The sequence below is a fragment of the Sorex fumeus genome, unplaced genomic scaffold (genome assembly GCF_029834395.1).
Source record: "Sorex fumeus unplaced genomic scaffold, SorFum_2.1 ptg000019l, whole genome shotgun sequence".
Classification (NCBI taxonomy): domain Eukaryota; kingdom Metazoa; phylum Chordata; class Mammalia; order Eulipotyphla; family Soricidae; genus Sorex; species Sorex fumeus.
Window position 1 is genome coordinate 34,581,371 of NW_026606076.1, and position 18,513 is coordinate 34,599,883.

General features: G+C 46.8%; 1 pseudogene; it reads left to right on the plus strand.

The window, feature by feature from the left end:
* Positions 1 to 3,029: 3,029 nt before the first annotated feature.
* The window catches only part of LOC130022197 (zinc finger protein 93-like), a 97,188-nt pseudogene continuing 81,704 nt past the window's right edge, over positions 3,030 to 18,513 (plus strand).

The following is an 18,513-nucleotide window of genomic DNA, read 5'->3' on the forward strand; positions in this document are numbered from 1 at the left end:
AGCAATTGACTCGAGAGACCCTTCTGAAAGTCAGGATAGAACTTTTATTGACCTTGAGCAAGGCCAGTGCCTGACGTTCTGTGCTGTCTGTCTGCATCCTTTTATGTTTATTTTTATAACCAATTCGGGGCTTTGGTCGTCTTTGGCCATCTTTGGATTTGTTAAGCTTTGGGGTTTACTGCACCCAGGCATCAGTTCACGCAGGCTCAGTACATTGCATGTGATGCCGAGCCTTGAGTGACAGTACAGTGGACACGGTGCTTGTCTTGCAAGATCCGGACATGCATTATGTCCTTACCATCCCATGTGATGCTCCAGCACCACAAAAGGTGATTTCTGAATACACAGTCAGGGAGAAGCCTTGAGCATCCCCAGGTGAAGATCCCAAACTAGAGAAAAAAATACTATGTGCTGTGTTGTGATCAAACCCCCGTTGTGGGGAAAAAACCTGTTGGCCCTTTGCAATGCCAGGGCTATACTGTTTGTGATGTTTTCTGGGGCCCCATATTCTCTTAAATTCAGACCTGAATCTTAGCTCTTGGATAACTCCAAATCGGGAGCATTTTAGAAGTACAGATTCTGTTCATGCCATTCCCGTAATTGACTCCATTTTTATAGGGAGACATGGGGTTTACTTGTCACGTTTTCCTTGCCACTAATCCATTCTCCATCTCTGAGAGGTTCAGGGCATTCTGGGGTAAAGCCTGCGGTGATCTCCTGGCTGGAAGGAGGAACCCTGAGGCCGGGGAGGAGACTCATGCGTGCAGGTGAGTGTCTGAGAACCCTCTGTGGCTCAGGCCCTCGGCAGTGTGTGGGTGCCCTGAGCACATGTGAAACGAGCTGCTGACCCTGATATCCTTGGGTTCTTGGATCTTGTCATCTGTGTTCTATTCACGCTGCTCTTCGCTCCCACGGATTGTCTGTTATGGAATAATCTTGCGCTTTAATTTCTTGGCTTTGACATTATTTTTCCTCTTCTTCCAGAATTTCTATGAAATTCTCACTTCTTGGTCCCTCTGTCTTTCCCTTACCAGCCTATTTGTAGAGCCTATATTGTTGCTGTACTTTCAAAAAAATTTTTCCTCTTTTGTTTAGTTAATAAGTGAGGCCATAATAAAGCTATTTGGGCTCTGAGTGATAGTAATGCAGGAAATGCGCTTGTCCTGCACAGTGTCCACCTGGTTCAATAACCAGCATCCCATATAGTTCCCTGAGCATCACTGCGTATGTTCCACAAACAAAAAAGAAAAAAATGTCTTGTAGGATTGTCAAGCTTTTCGCAGCAATGCTCCTCAGGGACCTTCCCTTTTCCGTGGGATCCTTTGGACTGTGAGGACAATAGAGATGTCCACCAACTGTACTGCCTGATTAAGGATGTTTCTTTCAAGAATTCTTACATTGTATATTGTGTTTCATTTCAGAACTCAAAGCATGGCTTCAGGATTTGGGAACTCAGTCAGCGAGTATGTGTGAGCCGGTAAGATTTGCAAGTTTGGAATCAATATTATAGTACGAATGGAAAATATCAGTGGACCAGCATGTTATTTTTAAAGTGCAGTGCCGGGAATGGACAGAAGGAAATTCAGAGTATGATCCTTGAGAGCGAGGACCCTTATCTTACTGGGTGCTGACATCTCTGCTCAAAACCGAAGGAAAATTATAATATGTTTCATGTAAATGCCGTGCTTTTTTATTTGATAGAAAGTATCTACAAATGGTAATCGTGAAAGGAGCTGGTCTTTTAAACTGGTCCATTCACATTGCTCCATGTGTTTCACAGAGACCTACCGGGAATAATCCCTGACACTCCATGGTGTACCCCCTCACCCAAATGAAAGCAAAATACAGAACAGAAAAAGTCATTGGTCCTGAAAAGAATCTGCCTGTGGTGAGATGTTTTCAATGGCTCCTGTGGTCAGACTCAGCAGTGTGGGATGCAGCATTTCTTCACAAATGCTTTCCGGGCTTTGCTCCACAGTGAGATAGAACTGAACCCAGAGTTTAGTGTGTTTTATTTTTCTTTTGAATCTGTTGCATCAGTTTTCTGTGGAGGGAGTTATTCCTGCCTGTTCATTGAGTTGAAAAAAATATTTAACAAATTAATGGCCTCTCATTCATCAATTTTCCATGTGTGTCTTACAGAAACATTAGGTTAGTCCATGTTAATGCCATCCACCTGTCGGGAATTGCATTGGTGTGGTGCAAATGTTAGAAACCAATCTGCAGGTATCAATTTCATTTAACATGGAGACTCTTAAGGCATAGAACGATAATTGGAATTCTTTGCTGTTCTACAGGGAAGCAGCCAGCCCGAGTGGAATGTCTCTGATCCTTCACAATATGAAAAAGTCTCAAGTGTGCATTTGTGCCCTCAGCCACACGGGGATGCCAAGACAGGCAGGATAGCCTCTGAGGATGATCAGAATGGAGAGAGCAACCTCACTATGAAGAATCCCTCCACTAGGAAAAGGTTCACACAGTCTGTTGTTCTTGGTCCACAGACACAAACCCCAACATTGGGGCAGTCCCTAGAATGTGGGAGAGGAGCACTGTTTATAGTGAGTCCTTCACACCGAAAGGCCCACAAGCAAAGTCACCATGGATTAATGCTGTCCAAGAGTAAGGAATGTGGGGGAGCTTCCCCGTGTTCCCAGGAACGTGATGTTCCCTTTGAAACCCAAAGTGGAGAGAATCCCCAGGAATGTCGGCAGCAAGGGCATGGTTTGAATCCAGCGTCACCTCTTTGTAATGACATGAACATCCACACAGGAGGGAAACCACATACATGTAAGGACTGGGCAAAGGCCTCCAGTAGACCTTCAGACCTCTTAAAACATTGTAGAATATATACTGGAGAGAATGCATATTTGTGTGAGCAATGTGGGAAGGTCTTTGCTTACTCTTCACACTTTTCTAGACACAGGAAAATTCATACTGGAGAGAAACCTCCTAAATATAAGGCACGTGCAAAGGCCTTCACTCGATCCTCAACCCTTACTGGGCTTATGAAAACTCATACTGAAGAGAGGCCTTATATATGTAAGGAATGGGGGAAGGCCTTTAGTTATTCCTCAGTCCTTACTCGGCATATGAGAATTCACAATGGAGAGAAGCCCTATGGATGTAAGGAATGCGGGAAGGCCTTTATTTATTCCTCAAACCTTAGTCGTCATATAAAAATTCACAAAGGAAAGAAGCCTTATGGATATAAGGTATGTGGGAAAGCCTTTTGTTATCCCTCACAACTTACTTGTCATATGAGAAAACACACTGGAGAGAAGCCTTAAGACTGTAAGGTATGTGGAAAGGCCTTTGTTGCATCCACAAGCCTTAATAGGCATATGAGAAGTCACACCGGAGAGAGACATTATGTTTGTAAGGTGTGTGGGAAGGCCTTTGTTCTATCCTCAAGACTTACCCGACATATGATAATTCACACTGGAGAGAGACCTTATGTTTGTAAGGAATGTGGGAAGGCCTTTCTTTATCCCACAAGCCTTACTCATCATATGAGAATTCACACTGGAGAGAAGGCTTATGGATGCAAGGTATGTGGGAAGGCCTTTGTTGAATCCTCAAGTCTTACTCGGCATATGAAAAAGCACACTGGAGAGAGACCTTATGTTTGTACGGAGTGTGGGAAGGCCTTTGTTTCTTCCTCAACCCTTACTGGTCATGTGAGAATTCACACTGGAGAGAAACCTTTTGTTTGTAAGGAATGTGGGAAGGCCTTCCATAAGGCCTCCGGCCTAAATGTACATAGGGCAGTTCACACTGGTGTGAAATCTAATATATGTCAAGAATGTGGGAAGGCCTTTCTGTTTATTTCTGGTCTTAGGAAACATCAGAAAATTCATATGACGTAAGTCAATGCCCTAATAACAATTTTTAATGTCAAAACAGACCCCCTTTGATAAAGTCTGTTTTCTTTGTACCGTGGGATGCTGTGCTACAAAAGTGCAGCTAGGATAGAAATAATCCTTTAGTGTTTAACAAACATTTTGGGATGTCAGTTTATAAGGGAAAGTCTATGCAAAGGTTCCGGCATTTAAACTTGATGTGTATGTTAACATGTACTTTGTGGATTTTCTGGTGAAAGCCAGGAGGAAAGTGAATTAAAAGGCAAAAAATCCCCTGTGCTCAGGGCTGTCAAGCCTCACCACTGTCTCATTCTTTATAGTGACTCTGGCTTGACTCTCTTTTTGCTTTGTGGTTCACACCCAGCGATGCTCAGGGGTTACTCCTGCCTATACAATCAGTAATTACTCCTGGTGGTTTCTTGGTACCATGTGGGATGGCAGGGATTGAAACTGAGCTGGCCCCATGCAAGGAAAAAGCCCTCCCCCTGGACTATCGCTCCAGACCCGTGACTTGACCCTTGATTTGGGGGATTATAGCAGAGAAACAGACATATCTTCGTTCTTCAGGGCCTCCTGATTCAGGTTCTTTGGAGCCACACCCAGCTGAGTCCTACTTCTCGCTCTCAGATCAGTCATCCCTACCTGGGGGACTCAGGATCATTATGGGGCACTGTGGTTGGAAATCAGGTGGGCTGTGTTCAAATTCCTTCCCCCATGCCATCACTGCCTCCAATGTGTTCAGATACTGGCTAGCATTGTGTAAGTCTTAATCACTTCACTTAATCACTTAATCCCCGTTATTCATCGATTTACTCGAGCGGGTGCCAGTAACGTCTCCATTCATCCCAGTTGTGTGCTAGCATAGCCCAATGGTATCTGTTCGTTGTAGGAACATGCAGAGCCTCAAACCGATCATTCAGGGTCTTGACGAAGAAGTCTGACCATCTTGTAGTTGGGCGTCCACGTGATCTTTTGATGTCCCGTGGAATCCAATCAGTAATGGCTGTAGTCCAGCGGTTGTCTATAAACCTCATTACGTGTCCAGCCCATCTGATTTTTGATGTCTTGGTAAATGAGACAGCGTCCCTGATTCTTGAGCGTTGACGAAGATCAGAACTCCGGATACTATCTCTCATTTGAGTGAATCGTGATATTCCAAGCATAGCTCTTTCGATTCCTCTTTGAGAGACCCAAATAGCGTTCTCATCCTGTTTTCATAGGGTCTAGGTCTCTGAGGCATATGTTAATGCAGGAAGAACAGTGGAATTAAAGAGATGTGCTCGTAGCTGGAGGTTCTTTGTCCTTTTAGTTATTTCTTCAACGTTCTTGAAGGCATTCCAAGCCGCTCTCTTCCTCCTGCGCAACTCAGGTGCCAGGTCATTCATCATGTTGATTTCTCGACCTAGGTATATATAACTGTTGCATTCGGAGATGGTGGTTCCGTTGAGAGTGAATTGAGCATCAGGAACAAGCTGTTTCTCATAAACATTGTCTTCGTAAGATTCAGCTGTAGTCCGACCTTTCCACATTCACGGTCAAAGTCGTTCAGCATTTGTGCCACTTGACTGATGTTTGGTGTTATTAGAATGATGTCATCAGCAAAGTGGAGGTGGTGTAGTTGCCGACCATCTATCTTCACTCCCATGCTTTCCCATTCCAGTCGTCGCATGATGTTCTTGAGGGTGGCACTTGCATTCAGACAGGTAGCGTGTGAAGAGCCGAGCCAATGTATTGATGAGTACTGATGGTAAGTTCTTCAGGTGTTCAGGTCTGATCTTGTCTGGGCCAGGTGCTCTTTGTTTCTTTACCAACAAGATGGCATGTTGGATTTCGGAAGGGAGAACATTGGGAACGACATATCCATCATGTGGTATGTGGTATGTGGGCAAGTGGACGTGGCTATTAAAGAGATCTGAGTAGAAGTCATGAATAATCTTCTCCATTGCCCTTCTGGAAGATGTGATAGATCCATCATGATGTCGGAGGGCAGTCATCTTGGTTTTGTAGTTGGTGAAGGACAGGCGGGCATTACGAATGCTTTTCCCAGCTTCTGCCGCATCTACCAGTACTGCTGCTCTCCTGTTTTTCAGGTCATCCTTGATGGCTTCTCTGCACTGTTTTGCCAGTTCGGACGTTCGTTTGTGGTTTCCTGAGGCATGTGCCAAGCCACATTGGCGAATAAGTTCAAGAATGTTCGAAGAAAGGTGGTTTTTTTTGTGGTTATCTCTCTCTTGGCATTCCTCGCACAATCATGGAGGTGCTGAATCATTCGATCGTATTCCTCATCAATGTTGTCAATGACGGCATCTTCCCATGTTGCCGCAACAGAGCCAAAGAGCTCCCAGTTGGTGGTCGTTCTGGGAGTCCTCTTCTTAAACCTTGCATTCTTTTCTCCTCGTTCTGTGAGGTAGAATTTTGCACGAAGAAGACGGTGGTCTGATCCCGTTTGGAATTTTGGAACAACAGCAACATCGGTTAGGCAAAACACAATACTTAGCATTGTGTAAGTATAAACGATAAATGTTTCAGAAAGTGTTATCTTAGTTAAATGGTCCTGGCAAGGTTCTTTAATGAAGTGCCGTGAAAACAGTTTGTTTTTAAATTTTGAACTTTTTTTCCCGTCTTTTTGGGTCATATCTTGAAATACTCAGAGAATACTGATTTTAGAAAGACATATGAAAGGATGAAAGAGGCCCCTCGCATCAAATGTCTGACAAATGCCGGGAATATGTGTCAGCTCCCCACATCCCAGCAGGCCGTACCATTTATCTATGATTACTCACAAGGTTGGTCACATTCCTGGATCCCCCCCATCAAGTTTAATAATATTACAGAAAAAATTAAGTGTTGTATTTAGAGTTAGCGAAGTACCCTCAGTGTAGTAGACACCAGAATGATAAAATGGATTCAGATCTGCTTAAAGGACAAAAAAGGCTCCAAGGTGCCCAAAATGGCTTGCTGCCCATTAGCCTCCATTTTTAGGGTCGGAATATATGATGTTGTTGGTGCAGCCTGGCAGTGCTCAGGGCCTACTCCTGGCTTTGCAATTCAATGATGCTCAGGGGACCATTTGGAATTATGAGGGTAGAACCCAAATTGACCACATGCAAGGCAAGCGCCCAAGCCACTGTACTAAACTTTGCCCCACAGCCTAGATTTAAAACTGTGCTTCTGAAACGGTTTTTCTCTTAGGCAAGAGTCCACTGGTTTGGTGTTTTCAAGGGGTAGTGTGTTGACCACACAGAGCTCTCTGATGTTCTTACCACCCTCTCCTCCTTTTCCAGTGTCTCTCCAGCTCTCTGGGATGTTTCTAGGCTAGTTCCTCTCTGCATCTCCAGGGCTGGCTTTGCAGTCACTGCTTTCACCCCATCTTAATTACTCCCCCAAGAAACTCAGCATCTGGTGAATTGTACCAACATTCCTGTTTTACCTTGGATCATCCCAGCTGCATTTTTCCTGATGGACTGTGTGTGAAAGCATTGGGTCATTGTTTGACTGAGCAGTACAGAATCAGGGGTCTTCTTATCCCCACCCTCCCACTGTGTGACCCACCACTCTCCACAGCCACCTCTGCACACCTTTATTCAGTCCATCCCCCTTGATCACAGATTCAACTGGGTGGGCAAAAAGGGTCTGTGCATCTGGAACAGGGCCCTTTAAGGCTCAGGTTCTGGCAGCAGTGGAAGTGGCGTCCCAGGCCAGGGACCTTCAGATATTTTTCTCTCCCCATTGTGGTTGCCTGATCAGGCCGCCATTGGTCTGGTGGTAGAAGAGGAAATGGTGGCACTTTGTGGAAGGGGGACTGTGAAGACCTATTTTTTATCAGGACGTGAGTGGGGGTCCGTGAGCGCCCAGTGCCTCCTGTTCTTCGCACTGTGAGTGCCAGGGCCACTCCAGCGTGGGGGGCCCTTTTGTGCTTGTGTTTCTCTTATATCTGATATCAGCCATTTCCTGAGGCATGAGTGATGTTTTAGGGGAAACCAGAGGCTTTAGGGGGGGCAGGGGTAGTGGTGTGTGTGGGTGATCATGGTGGTCCCCTTTGGCCAGCATCACCTCCAGCTCCATGAATGGTCAGCAGCAGGTGGGCGTAGGGCTGAGCGCAGGGGCTGAGCTTGGGGCCTGCGGGACCTGCAGAGGGCAGGGCTTGGCTATTTCGACCCTCCCAGCATGGGACTTTGCTCTGCCCTGTTTCAGAGCACTTGGCCCTGGCATCACTCACTCGTGTAGAACCTTCAGATTCACTTCAAACGGCGGGGCCCCAGCCCCCCTGTTGTTGTGTGTCCTTTGACTGTCGTGAAATGGCAGGACAACATGATGGCTTGATCCCTGCTGGAGGCTGGGTTTTGCAAATGACACTTTTTCAGTATCATTGTTTTGATTTGACTTGTCTACCACATCCAGAGTTGCTTAGGGTCTACTATTTTTTTTTGCTTTTTGGGTCACACCTGGCAATGAAAAGGGATTACTTCTGTCTCTGCAGTCAGGAGTTCCTCTGGGAAGTGCTCATGGGACCCTATGGGTTGCTGGGAATCAAACCTAGGCAGGCCGCATGCAAGGCAAACATCCTACCTGCTGTGTTATCTCTCCAGCCCCACTCAGGGTTCTGGAACTGCCTCCTGGGTTTTCCTTGTAGATGAGTGTCCACTGCTCACGTGTTGTCAATCATAGACCTTTGACTGGACAGTGTTCTCTGATGTTCTTACGAGCCTTTGATCCTGATCCAGCGTCTCTCCAGCTCTCTGGGCTGTTCCTAGGCCAGTTTCTCTCTGCTCTTGTGCTGGCTTCGAGTCACTGCTTTCACCCTACCTTGATGGATGATTTCCTGGAGAAGCTCATTGTCCCATGCCCCACCTGCTCCCTATCTGCCTCTTTTGTTTTGAATAAACCCCCTCTGCTTTTTTCCTGATGGACTGAGTGTGAGAGCATTGGCTCATATTTGCCCAGTAGGGCTTATTACCTGTCACTAGCCCTGCACTGTGTGACCGCCCAGTACAGCCGCTGCCCCCATCGCTTTATGTGAGCCCATCCCCCTTGTGCCACAGATCCACCTGGATGTGCATAAAGGTTCTCTCCACATCTGGAGTCTGGCTCTTTAAGGCTGCTTGTGGAAGCAGAAGTGACATCACAGGGGGCCCTTCCTGGTGCTTCTATTTCTGGAAACTGGGTCAGTGTCATTATTCACATGGGTAAAGGACAGAGTAGGGCCCCTGGGAGAAAGTAGGACTCTGAAGGCCAACTTTTTGGCAGAATGGGGACAATTTCCTGTGAGCGCCTGGCAGTTCCCCGTGTCCAAACTGAGCTGCGGGTTCTCGCCAGCTTGGGGGCACTTTTGCACTTGTTTTTCACTTGTTCCCTGATACCAGGTGGTTCCTGAGGTGCGGTGGATCTTTGACGGGGTCAAGGGAGCAGGATGTGAGTGATCCTGAGGTTCTCCTGCGGCCACAATCGCCTCCAGCTCTGTGATGGAGCACCGGTGGGTGGGTACGGGGCTGAGCAAGGGGGCTATGGGCTTTGGTGGTTAGGGACCTGCCGAGGGCAGGGGCTTGGCCATTCTGACCTCCAGCTGACCTACGTTGGGACCTTGGCCCCAGACTCGCTGCTGTAAATTCTCCAGATTTACTTTGGGCAGAGTCGCAGCTCCCGCAATGCCAAGAGACCCTGTTACTGCCCGGCTTTTTCAATGGCTTCCTTGGTATAATGGGGCCATCCGGAGTAGTGGATCCGCAGGTGACAGGGGTTTTAGTTTCCTTTTGTGGCTATTTTTGGTGTGGGGAATGGAGGGCTCTGCATGTCCGAAAATACTCTGGGGGCTTACTCTGGCTCCTGGCTCATAATTCTTCCTGGAGTGCTCTAGAGGCCATAGGGATGCATAGGGACGCAGAGGATTGAGTGGTGTCAAGAAGGAAAGTATCTTGCTAGTTTTACTGTCTGCCAGAACAGGAATTTCTCCTTCTTCACATCAAGTTGCAAAGCCTTGTCTGGACTCCTGTTTATCGAGGTGAGTACTGGGGGTAAAGGGTGTGTGTGACTGTGTATGTATGTGTGTAGAAATTGGGTTATTTTAAGAGGAAGAGGGCTGTCCCCATGATAGAGCCACATTCTGGGCTATGGTTGTGGGGGGCAGCCCTGCTGCCAGCCTGCAGGGTGCGCTGAGTCATGTGATCTGGCCTCTGGGTCAGCCTCTGGCTGTGCATGTGAAAGCCTTCTGTGGGACCCAGGGAGGAGTCCTCAGGCCAAGACAGGGCTGAGTTTTCTCCTTTGTAACCAAGCCCAGAGCTTGTGTCGTGAAAGGCAACACAGATGCCAACCCATTTTGATTCTCATGGGGAGATAGAAGCATTAGGCAGTATCCTCCAGGCGGGTCTGTGAGCCAGTGCCCGAGGGTGTTGCTGGTGAGGGTTGGGGGTTGTGCTCCTCTCCAGTGCTCACTGCTCTGACTCCTCCTTCAGGTCTCTGATCCTTGGGAAAATCAGAGGCAGGAGAAGATGGTGACATGCCATCGGATACCCCATCCCTAGGTGGGAGGAGAGTGACAAGAGAAGGTGATGCAGTGACAGGAGCGCTCAGTCTTCTTGGGCCAAACGTCTCTGAGTTGTTTCAGGAAGGATCCTGCATTGTGCCTCCTTGTCGGAGGGCCCGACTCTTTCTGTACGAGGCCATGTTTGTTTCAGTTTTGTTGTTTTTGGCTTTTGAACCACACCCGGATTAAAGAGTACTCATACCTTAGTGCTTAAGGATGACTCCTGAAATGTCTCAGGAGCCATATGGGGTGCTGGGGGTCAAACGCTTTCGTCTGGGTATTTTGTTTTATTTGGAGGGCTACACCCAGTTATTCTGGGGATTATTCTTGGCCCTGCACTCTGGCGTTACACCTGGCAGTGCTTGGGGGACCATATGGGAAGATTGGGTTCACAGCCCGACCTTCTGTTCTATTACTCCATACCGCAGCTATATTTTCTTTCCTGTTTATTTTTGTGCCACAGTGGAGGTGCCCAAGCCTTCTTGGCTCTGTGCTCTGGATTCCCACCTGATGCACTCATGGGTCCCCTAGGGTGTGCTGGCCCTGTTTTCACCCTAGCAACTATGGTGGCTCAGATCCCAGGACATGTGTTTCCCCTATTTTGTCCTTTCTGCTCTGGAGAGCCTTGCCTGCTCGGTCACACAGTCCCGTATTCACTCGCTTATCTGTTTGCAGTTCTGAGCATGCGCCATCTTTTTGAGTCACACCTAGAAATACTCATGGATTACTCCTGGTGTTGCTCTGGGACCCTGTTAAAGGTAATGCAAGAGAAATGTCCGCCCTGCTGTCCTGTCTCTTTGGCCCCTACTCGAAACAGTTTAAATGAACTTTACTGTGCGTAGAAAGATGTTTGAAAGGATGGAAGGGCCTCCTTGATTCAAATGTCTGACAAATGTTGGGAATATGGGTCAGTTCAGCACATCCCAACACTCCCCAGGCTCCCCACATCCCAGCAGGCCCTTCCATTTTCCTGTGATTACTCACAAGGTTGATCGGTTCCTGGATCCCACTCGTCAGTTCAATAATAAAAAGGTAAAGGTAAAGGCCCTCCCGTTGTTCATCGATTTGCTCGAGCGGGCCCAGTAACGTGTCCATTGGAGACTTTGTTGTTACTGTGTTTGGCATATCGAATACAGCACGGGGAGCTTGCCAGGCTCTGCCTGCAAACTCTGCCGTGCGGGTGAGATACTCTCGGTAGCTTGCCGGGCTCTCCGAGAGGGGCGGAGGAATTGAACTCGGGTCGGCCATGTTGGCTGTGTGCAAGGCAAACGACCTACCGCTGTGCTATCATAATAATCATAAGTTCAATAATATCAGAGAAATGAAAGAAGCATTTTATTTGGAATTAGGAAAGTTCTATCAATCTCGTAGTCACCCCAATGATGAAAAGGATTCAGTTCTGTTTAAAGGCCATAAAAGACTTCAAAGTGACCGGAATGGTTTGCTGCCTATTATCCTCCATTCTTATGGTTGGAATATTCTCTAGGTTTTTCTGTGTATATACATGTACATAGATATAAATTTGATATATATTTAATTTCTATGATATACATTATGTATTATACAAATACTCCATATATTATATATGTCAAAAAAAACTGTCCTCCCGTTGTTCATGTATTTTGCTCTAGCAGGCCCAGTAACATCACATTTTGAGACTTCTTGTTACTGTGTTTTGCATATCGAATACGCCAAAGGTAGCTTGCTAGGCTTTGCTGTGCAGGCGAGATACTCTCGGTAGCTTGCCTACCTCTCCGAGAGGGGTGGAGGAATCGAACTCAGGTACGCTATGTTGGCCGCTTGCAAGGGAAACGCTCTGCCCACTGTGCTATCGCTATGTTTGTTGTTGGTACATACCTGGCAGTGCGCAGAGCTGTGTCGTTGATTTTCACTTTGACGGTACTCAGGGGACCATTTGGAATTATGATGATTGAACCCAGACTGACCACATACAAGGCAAGCACCCATCCCACTGTACTACCTCTCTTGTCCATACTCTGGATTTGAAAGTGTGTTTCTGAAACTGCCTCCTGTGTTTTTTCTTGTAGGCAAGATTCTACTGGTCAGTCGTTTTCAAGAGGTAGCATGTTGGCTGGACAGTGCTCTCTTATGGTCTTAACAGGCTTTTCCCCTTTCCAGTGTCTGTCCAGTTGTTTGGACTGGTGCTAGGCCAGTTCTTCTCTGCATCTCCAGGGTTGGCTTCAGGTTCACTGCTTTCACCCCATCTTGATTACTTTCTCACGAAACTCAGTGTCAGGTGCCTTGTACCAACCTGCCTGTTTGATCTTGAATCAACCCACATGTTTATTTTTCCCCTGATGGACTGTTTGTGAGAGCATTGTTTCAATGTTTGACTAACTGGTACAGGATCAGGGCTCTTGTCCTTACCCCAGCGCCCCACTGTGTGAACCACCACTCCAGCAGCTGCCTCTCCACTACTTTATCCAGTCCAGCCCCCTTAAAGCACCGATTCACCTAGATGGGGACAGAGGGTCTCTGCATCTAGACCATGGCCCTTTAAGTATCCTGGCGCGTGCGGAAGTGATGTCACAGAACTGGTACTTTCAGCATCCTTTCTATTCTAGTTGTGGTTGCCTGGCTCAGGCTGCCATTGGTCTCGTGGGTAGAGGAGGAATTGGCGGCTCCTTTAACGGGGACTGTGGAAGCCATTTTGTGGAAGGATACTAGTGGCCTCCCAGTCGCCTGCACTGTGAGTGGCAGAGCTGGGCCAGCTTTGGGGCGCTTTCTCCCGTGTTTTTCACTCGTTCCTGATATCCAGGCAGTTCCTGAGGTATGGCAAAGGCTTTAGGGGGACCCAGAGGCTTTGGGCAGTGGAGGGGGGCTGTGCTGGAGTGCAGGGTTCGCACGTGTGAGCAATTGATCGTGGGAGGGTCCCCTTAGCCAGGATCGCCTCCCGCTAGGGAAATGCTCCGAGGGTACTGGGCTGAGGGACCTGCACAGGGCAGGGCTTATCCCTCTCAAACCTGCCAGCACTGGGCTGAGCTTGCCTCTTTCCAGAGCCTTTGGCCCTGGCTTCACTAGTGTAGAACCTTCAGATTCACTTCAAAGGGCAGGCCCCCAGACCCCCCTTGCAGCAGGAAACCCAGTTCTCCTCTGTGCTTTGATTGGCTGTTGTGGTAGGAAAAGACCACCCAGTGGCTCATTCCCTCTGAATGGGAGAGGTTTGCAAGTTGAAACTTTTTCTTTTCTTTTCATTTCTTTCTTTCTTTCTTCCTTTCTTTCTTTCTTTCTTTCTTTCTCTCTCTCTCTCTCTCTCTTTCTTTCTTTCTTTCTTTCTTTCTTTCTTTCTTTCTTTCTTTCTTTCTTTCTTTCTTTGCTGTCCCCCCTGTTGTTCATCGATTTGCTCGAGCGGGCCCAGTAACGTCTCCATTGTAGACTTTGTTGTTATTGTGTTTGGCATATCGAATACATCACAGGTAGCTTGCCAGGCTCTGCCGTGTGGGCGAGATACTCTCGGTAGCTTGCCAGCCTCTCCGAGAGGGGCAGAGGAATCGAACTCGGGTTGGCCTTGTTGGCTGCATGCAAGGCAAATGCATACTTTTGTGTCTGTGCTGCTAACAGCCGACAATTGTCTCATTAATTTTTAAAAGCTTTTGTTGCTTCAAGAGCAAAGGCCTTTTTAACATGTATGGAGTTTCTCTCTGGTATGAAACTTTCTGTTTAGTAAGACATCAATTTTGAATGAAAGCCTTCCCACTTTTTCTTTTCTTTCACTCGTTCCCGATATCCAGGCGGTTCCTGAGGTATGGCAAAGGCTTTAGGGGGACCCAGAGGCTTTGAGCAGTGGAGGGTGGCTGTGCTGGAGTGCAGGGTTCGCACATGTGAGCAATTGATCGTGGGAGGGTCCCCTTAGCCAGGATCGCCTCCCGCTAGGGAAAGGCTCCGAGGTGGGTGGGTGCTGGGCTGAGGGACCTGCACAGGGTAGGGCTTATCCCTCTGAAACCTGGCATATCGACCGACCGCTGTGCTATAGCTCCAGCCCAATTTATTTATTTATTTTTTTCGTTTTGGGTCACACTCAGTGATGTACAGGGGTTACTCCTGCCTCTGCACTCAGGAATTACTCCTGGTGATGCTCAGGAGAGCAGATGGGATGCTGGGAATTAAATCTGGGTCGGCCACATGCAAGGAAATGCTGTGCCGCCACTACTTTTCCTCCAGCCCCTTCATTATTTTTTTGGTTTGGCTTGTGTACCATATCTGGAGATGCTCAGGGTTTACTTTTGGCTCTGCAATTGGGAATTCCTGTTGATGGTACTTGGGGATCATATGGGATGCCAAGGATTGATTTGGGTTGGCAACATGCAAGGCAAATTCCCTTACCCGCTTTACTGTCTCTCGTCCCAACTTTTATGTCTTATTTTCTAGATCAAGAATTTCTGCTTTCTAAGTGCCAGTTGCAAAGAACTATGAGCACTGTTTCGTGTGACACTGTCCCAACATATAAACATAAACAAAAAAACAAAATCCTCATTGATCCTGACATTGATTCAATTAGGTTAGATGATTTCAATGGCCCCTGCATTCTCAGCTTTGTGAGGACTTAGCCTTGCCTTCGTACATGCGTCCTGAGCTCCATACTGAGCTACAACCAAACCCAGACTCGGGTGTATTTTTCTTTTCTTGAAAGTGGTGCTTCCTTTTTCTGTATAGAAATACTTTGCACTTAATGTGTTCTTCGTTGAGTTGAGAAAAAAATGGACACATGTTAATAACAACACTTCTGTCAATTTTTCATGAACTTCTTGCAAAACTATTTGGTCATTCCAGGAAAAGTCACATATGTGACAATAATTGTATTTCCATGGTGGAAATGTTAGACATCAAATCTGCAGGGTTCGACTTTTTTTTTACATGGAGAGCCTCAAGAAATCAAGAAATAATTGTAAAGTCCCTCTGCTGTTCTCCAGGGAAGCAACCAGCCTCATTGGAATGTCTTTGATCCTGTGCACTGTGACAGTCTCGAGTGAGCAGTGGTGCCTGCATCACTGTGGGGATTCTGAAACAGGCAGGAAGTCTTCAGATGGGAAAAGTCCCAGGGCTGTTAGCAGCACGTACACAATTTGAGTCAGCCGCCACACAAGTCTGATCATCTGAATATCCACACAGGAGAGAAACTGTAGACATGTAAAGAATGTGGGAAGACTTAGATCGATCCTCATACATGATTATACATAGGAGAATACATACAGGAGAAAAACGCTATTCATCCAAGGAATATGGGAAGACCTCAAGACTTGGTATGCATAGGAAAATTCATTTTGAGAAAACTTATTCATGTAAGGATAAGGAATGTTCGAAGACCTTTATTTCCTTCTCAGGGGTTTCTGTGCATAGAAAATTCATGCAGTAGAGAAACCTTACTCATGTAAGGACTGTGGGAAGACCTTTACTTTGTACTCAGAACTTACTAAGCACAGGAAAACGCACACTGAAGATAATTCTTATATATATATATATATATATATATATATATATATATAGACTGTTGGAAGGCATTCACTTACCTCTCACTCCTTATTACGAATAAGAACATTCATACTGGAAAGAAACCTTATGTATGTAAGGCAAGCAGGAAGGCCTACATTATGTCCTCAAGCCTTAGTGATCACAGAAAAATTCATATGGAAGACAGCTTACATATGGAAGTACTGTGGGAAGGCTTTCATTCAAAATTGATGTCTTACTAAACAGAAAGTTTCATACCAGAGAGAAACTCCATACATGTTAAAAATGCCTTTGCTCTTGAACAACAAAAGCTTTTAAAAATTAATGAGACAATCTTATCAACCCTACAACCATATATAACAATGTTCACATGAATTTGTTTTCTCCACCTATTGATATTATTATTGCAAACTTGTTATCTCAAATTTTATTTTATTCATTTTTTTGGCCTTTTGGGTGACATCCGGCGATGCACAGAAGGTACTTCTGGATATGCACTGAAGAATTATTCCTAGAGGTGCTTGGGGGAGCATATGGGATGCTGGGATTCGAACCTTCATAGGTCGCATGAAAATCAATTACCCTACCCACTGAACTATCGTTCCAGCCCTGTCTCATCGATTTTAATATACAATTGTATCAACAATTGGTATTTTATTTTTCTTTAGTAAGTTAAATAAATAACCACCCCTCACTCTGGACCATCAAGGTTCACCGCTGGACCATTCTTTGCTCTGATCCTGGCATGGACCAAAAACCCTGTTTTCTGGGGGGTTTTGCAGAGACCAACCACAGTGCTGCACGGAATCGTCTTCAATCAAATAATCAGCCAAACCGTCATTCTTCAGGCCTTTCGGTGTTTTATTGTAGGGCGCTGTGCTCAGGCCCTGCACCTGGCATTAAGCTCAGAGCTACATACCTGGGGGAATTCTCATATGTTGTGGAGCACTGAGGTTGGAATACAGGTCAGCGTATCTGATAAGCACCTTTTCCAGTGTTGCATCTTTGCAAATCTCGTATTCTGGGATTTTTATTTTTGTAGACTCAACTCAGTATTGAGGATGTGTATTTCCAAAAACTATCATCTTAAGAAAATGTTCCTGGAAATCTTCTTTATTAGGGTGGATGGGAGACAGTTTAAATACATTTTATTGTGCATAGAAGAACTTGTGTCAGTTTTTTTAAAGGGTAAAAGGGGTCCCTGGAGTGAAATATTTTACAAATGGTGGGGTCATGGGAGGAAACTCAAGCTTTCCCCCATCTCAGCAGGCAGTTCCATTCAGCTGTGCTTACTGACAGTACTGGGTAGTCACAGTCCTGGATCACACTCCTTTCTCATTTTAGTACTATTAGAGATAAGGAAACCAGAAACATTTACTTTCCTTTTTTTTTGGGGGGGGAGGGTCACACCTGGCTTCGCATAGGGGTTACTCCTGGCTCTGCACTCAGGAATTACCACTGGCAGTACTCAGGCGACCATATGGGATGCTGGGAATCGAACCCGGGTTGGCCGCGTGCAAGACAAATGCACTACCTGCTGTGCTATCACTCCAGCCCTAGAAACATTTACTTTTGGAAGCACTAAAATCCCAACAATTTAGTGGCCACTCGAATGCTAAAAGCCACTTAGATAGCAAGGCTATAAAATGATCAGTAAGATTTGCTAACTCTGAACTCTGTATACCTCCATTCTGGAATTGGTTCTTATGCTAGGTTTTATTTTTTTAGGTAATATTTTTTATTTGGGGGCCACACCTGGCACTCATTAGTGGTTACTCTTAGACAACATTTGGGATGCCAGCTATGGAGATCAAGTTGACCTAGTCCAGTGCAATATACTGTTCCCACCTGATCCATACTTTCTGTTTGAAAATGTGTGTTTCTGAAGCCTCCCAATGGAGGAGTTGCCTCCCCATCCTTTTTGTGAGCCCTGCCCCTTGCAGCACAGCATCCCCTGGGTGTCCCAAAAGGATCTCTCTGCACCAGTAGCCTGGCCCTTTAAGGCTGCGGGTGGGAACGGAAGTGATGTCACAGACAGGACCTTCCTGGTACCTGTATTCTTGCTGACAGATGGTTCAGTCAGTCCTTCTATTGTTACGTGGGTGAAGGACAGCCTGGGACTGGCTGGAAGCGGTTCTTGAAGGCCAATTTTGGGGCAGGACAGGGCGACTCTCCGTCTCTGCACTGTGAACGATGTGCTAGCGTGGTGGAGTCTTTAGGGGGACGCGGAGCTTTTGGGGGCACGGTGGGGGCTGTACTGGGGTGCAATGTTGCGGGTGCGAGTGCGTGGTCCGGGGGGGGGGCGCCGCTGAAGCCACGATGGCCTCTAGCTCCGTGATGGGGCAGCGGTGGGTGGGCGGGGGAGAGGGGCTGAGCTTGGGGCCGAGCATGGGGGTGCGGGACCTGCACAGGGCGGGGGGCTTGGCTGTCCCGACCCTCCCGGCAGTCTCCCATGTTGAAGCTGGATGAGGCTCCTGTGCTGATAGGGGGATTTCAGTAAATCACGACCAGGATGGGTCCTGGTCCAGAGGGTCAGAGCTGGGATTACCTGGGGCCTACCCGAGCACAGAAGTGACCTTGGTCCCTGGAAGAGAGTGCCCAGACCTGTGTCCCTTCCCTTTTGCAAGAGGGCAGCTGAAGTTTTGTCCCTGTTGCTGGCCCCAC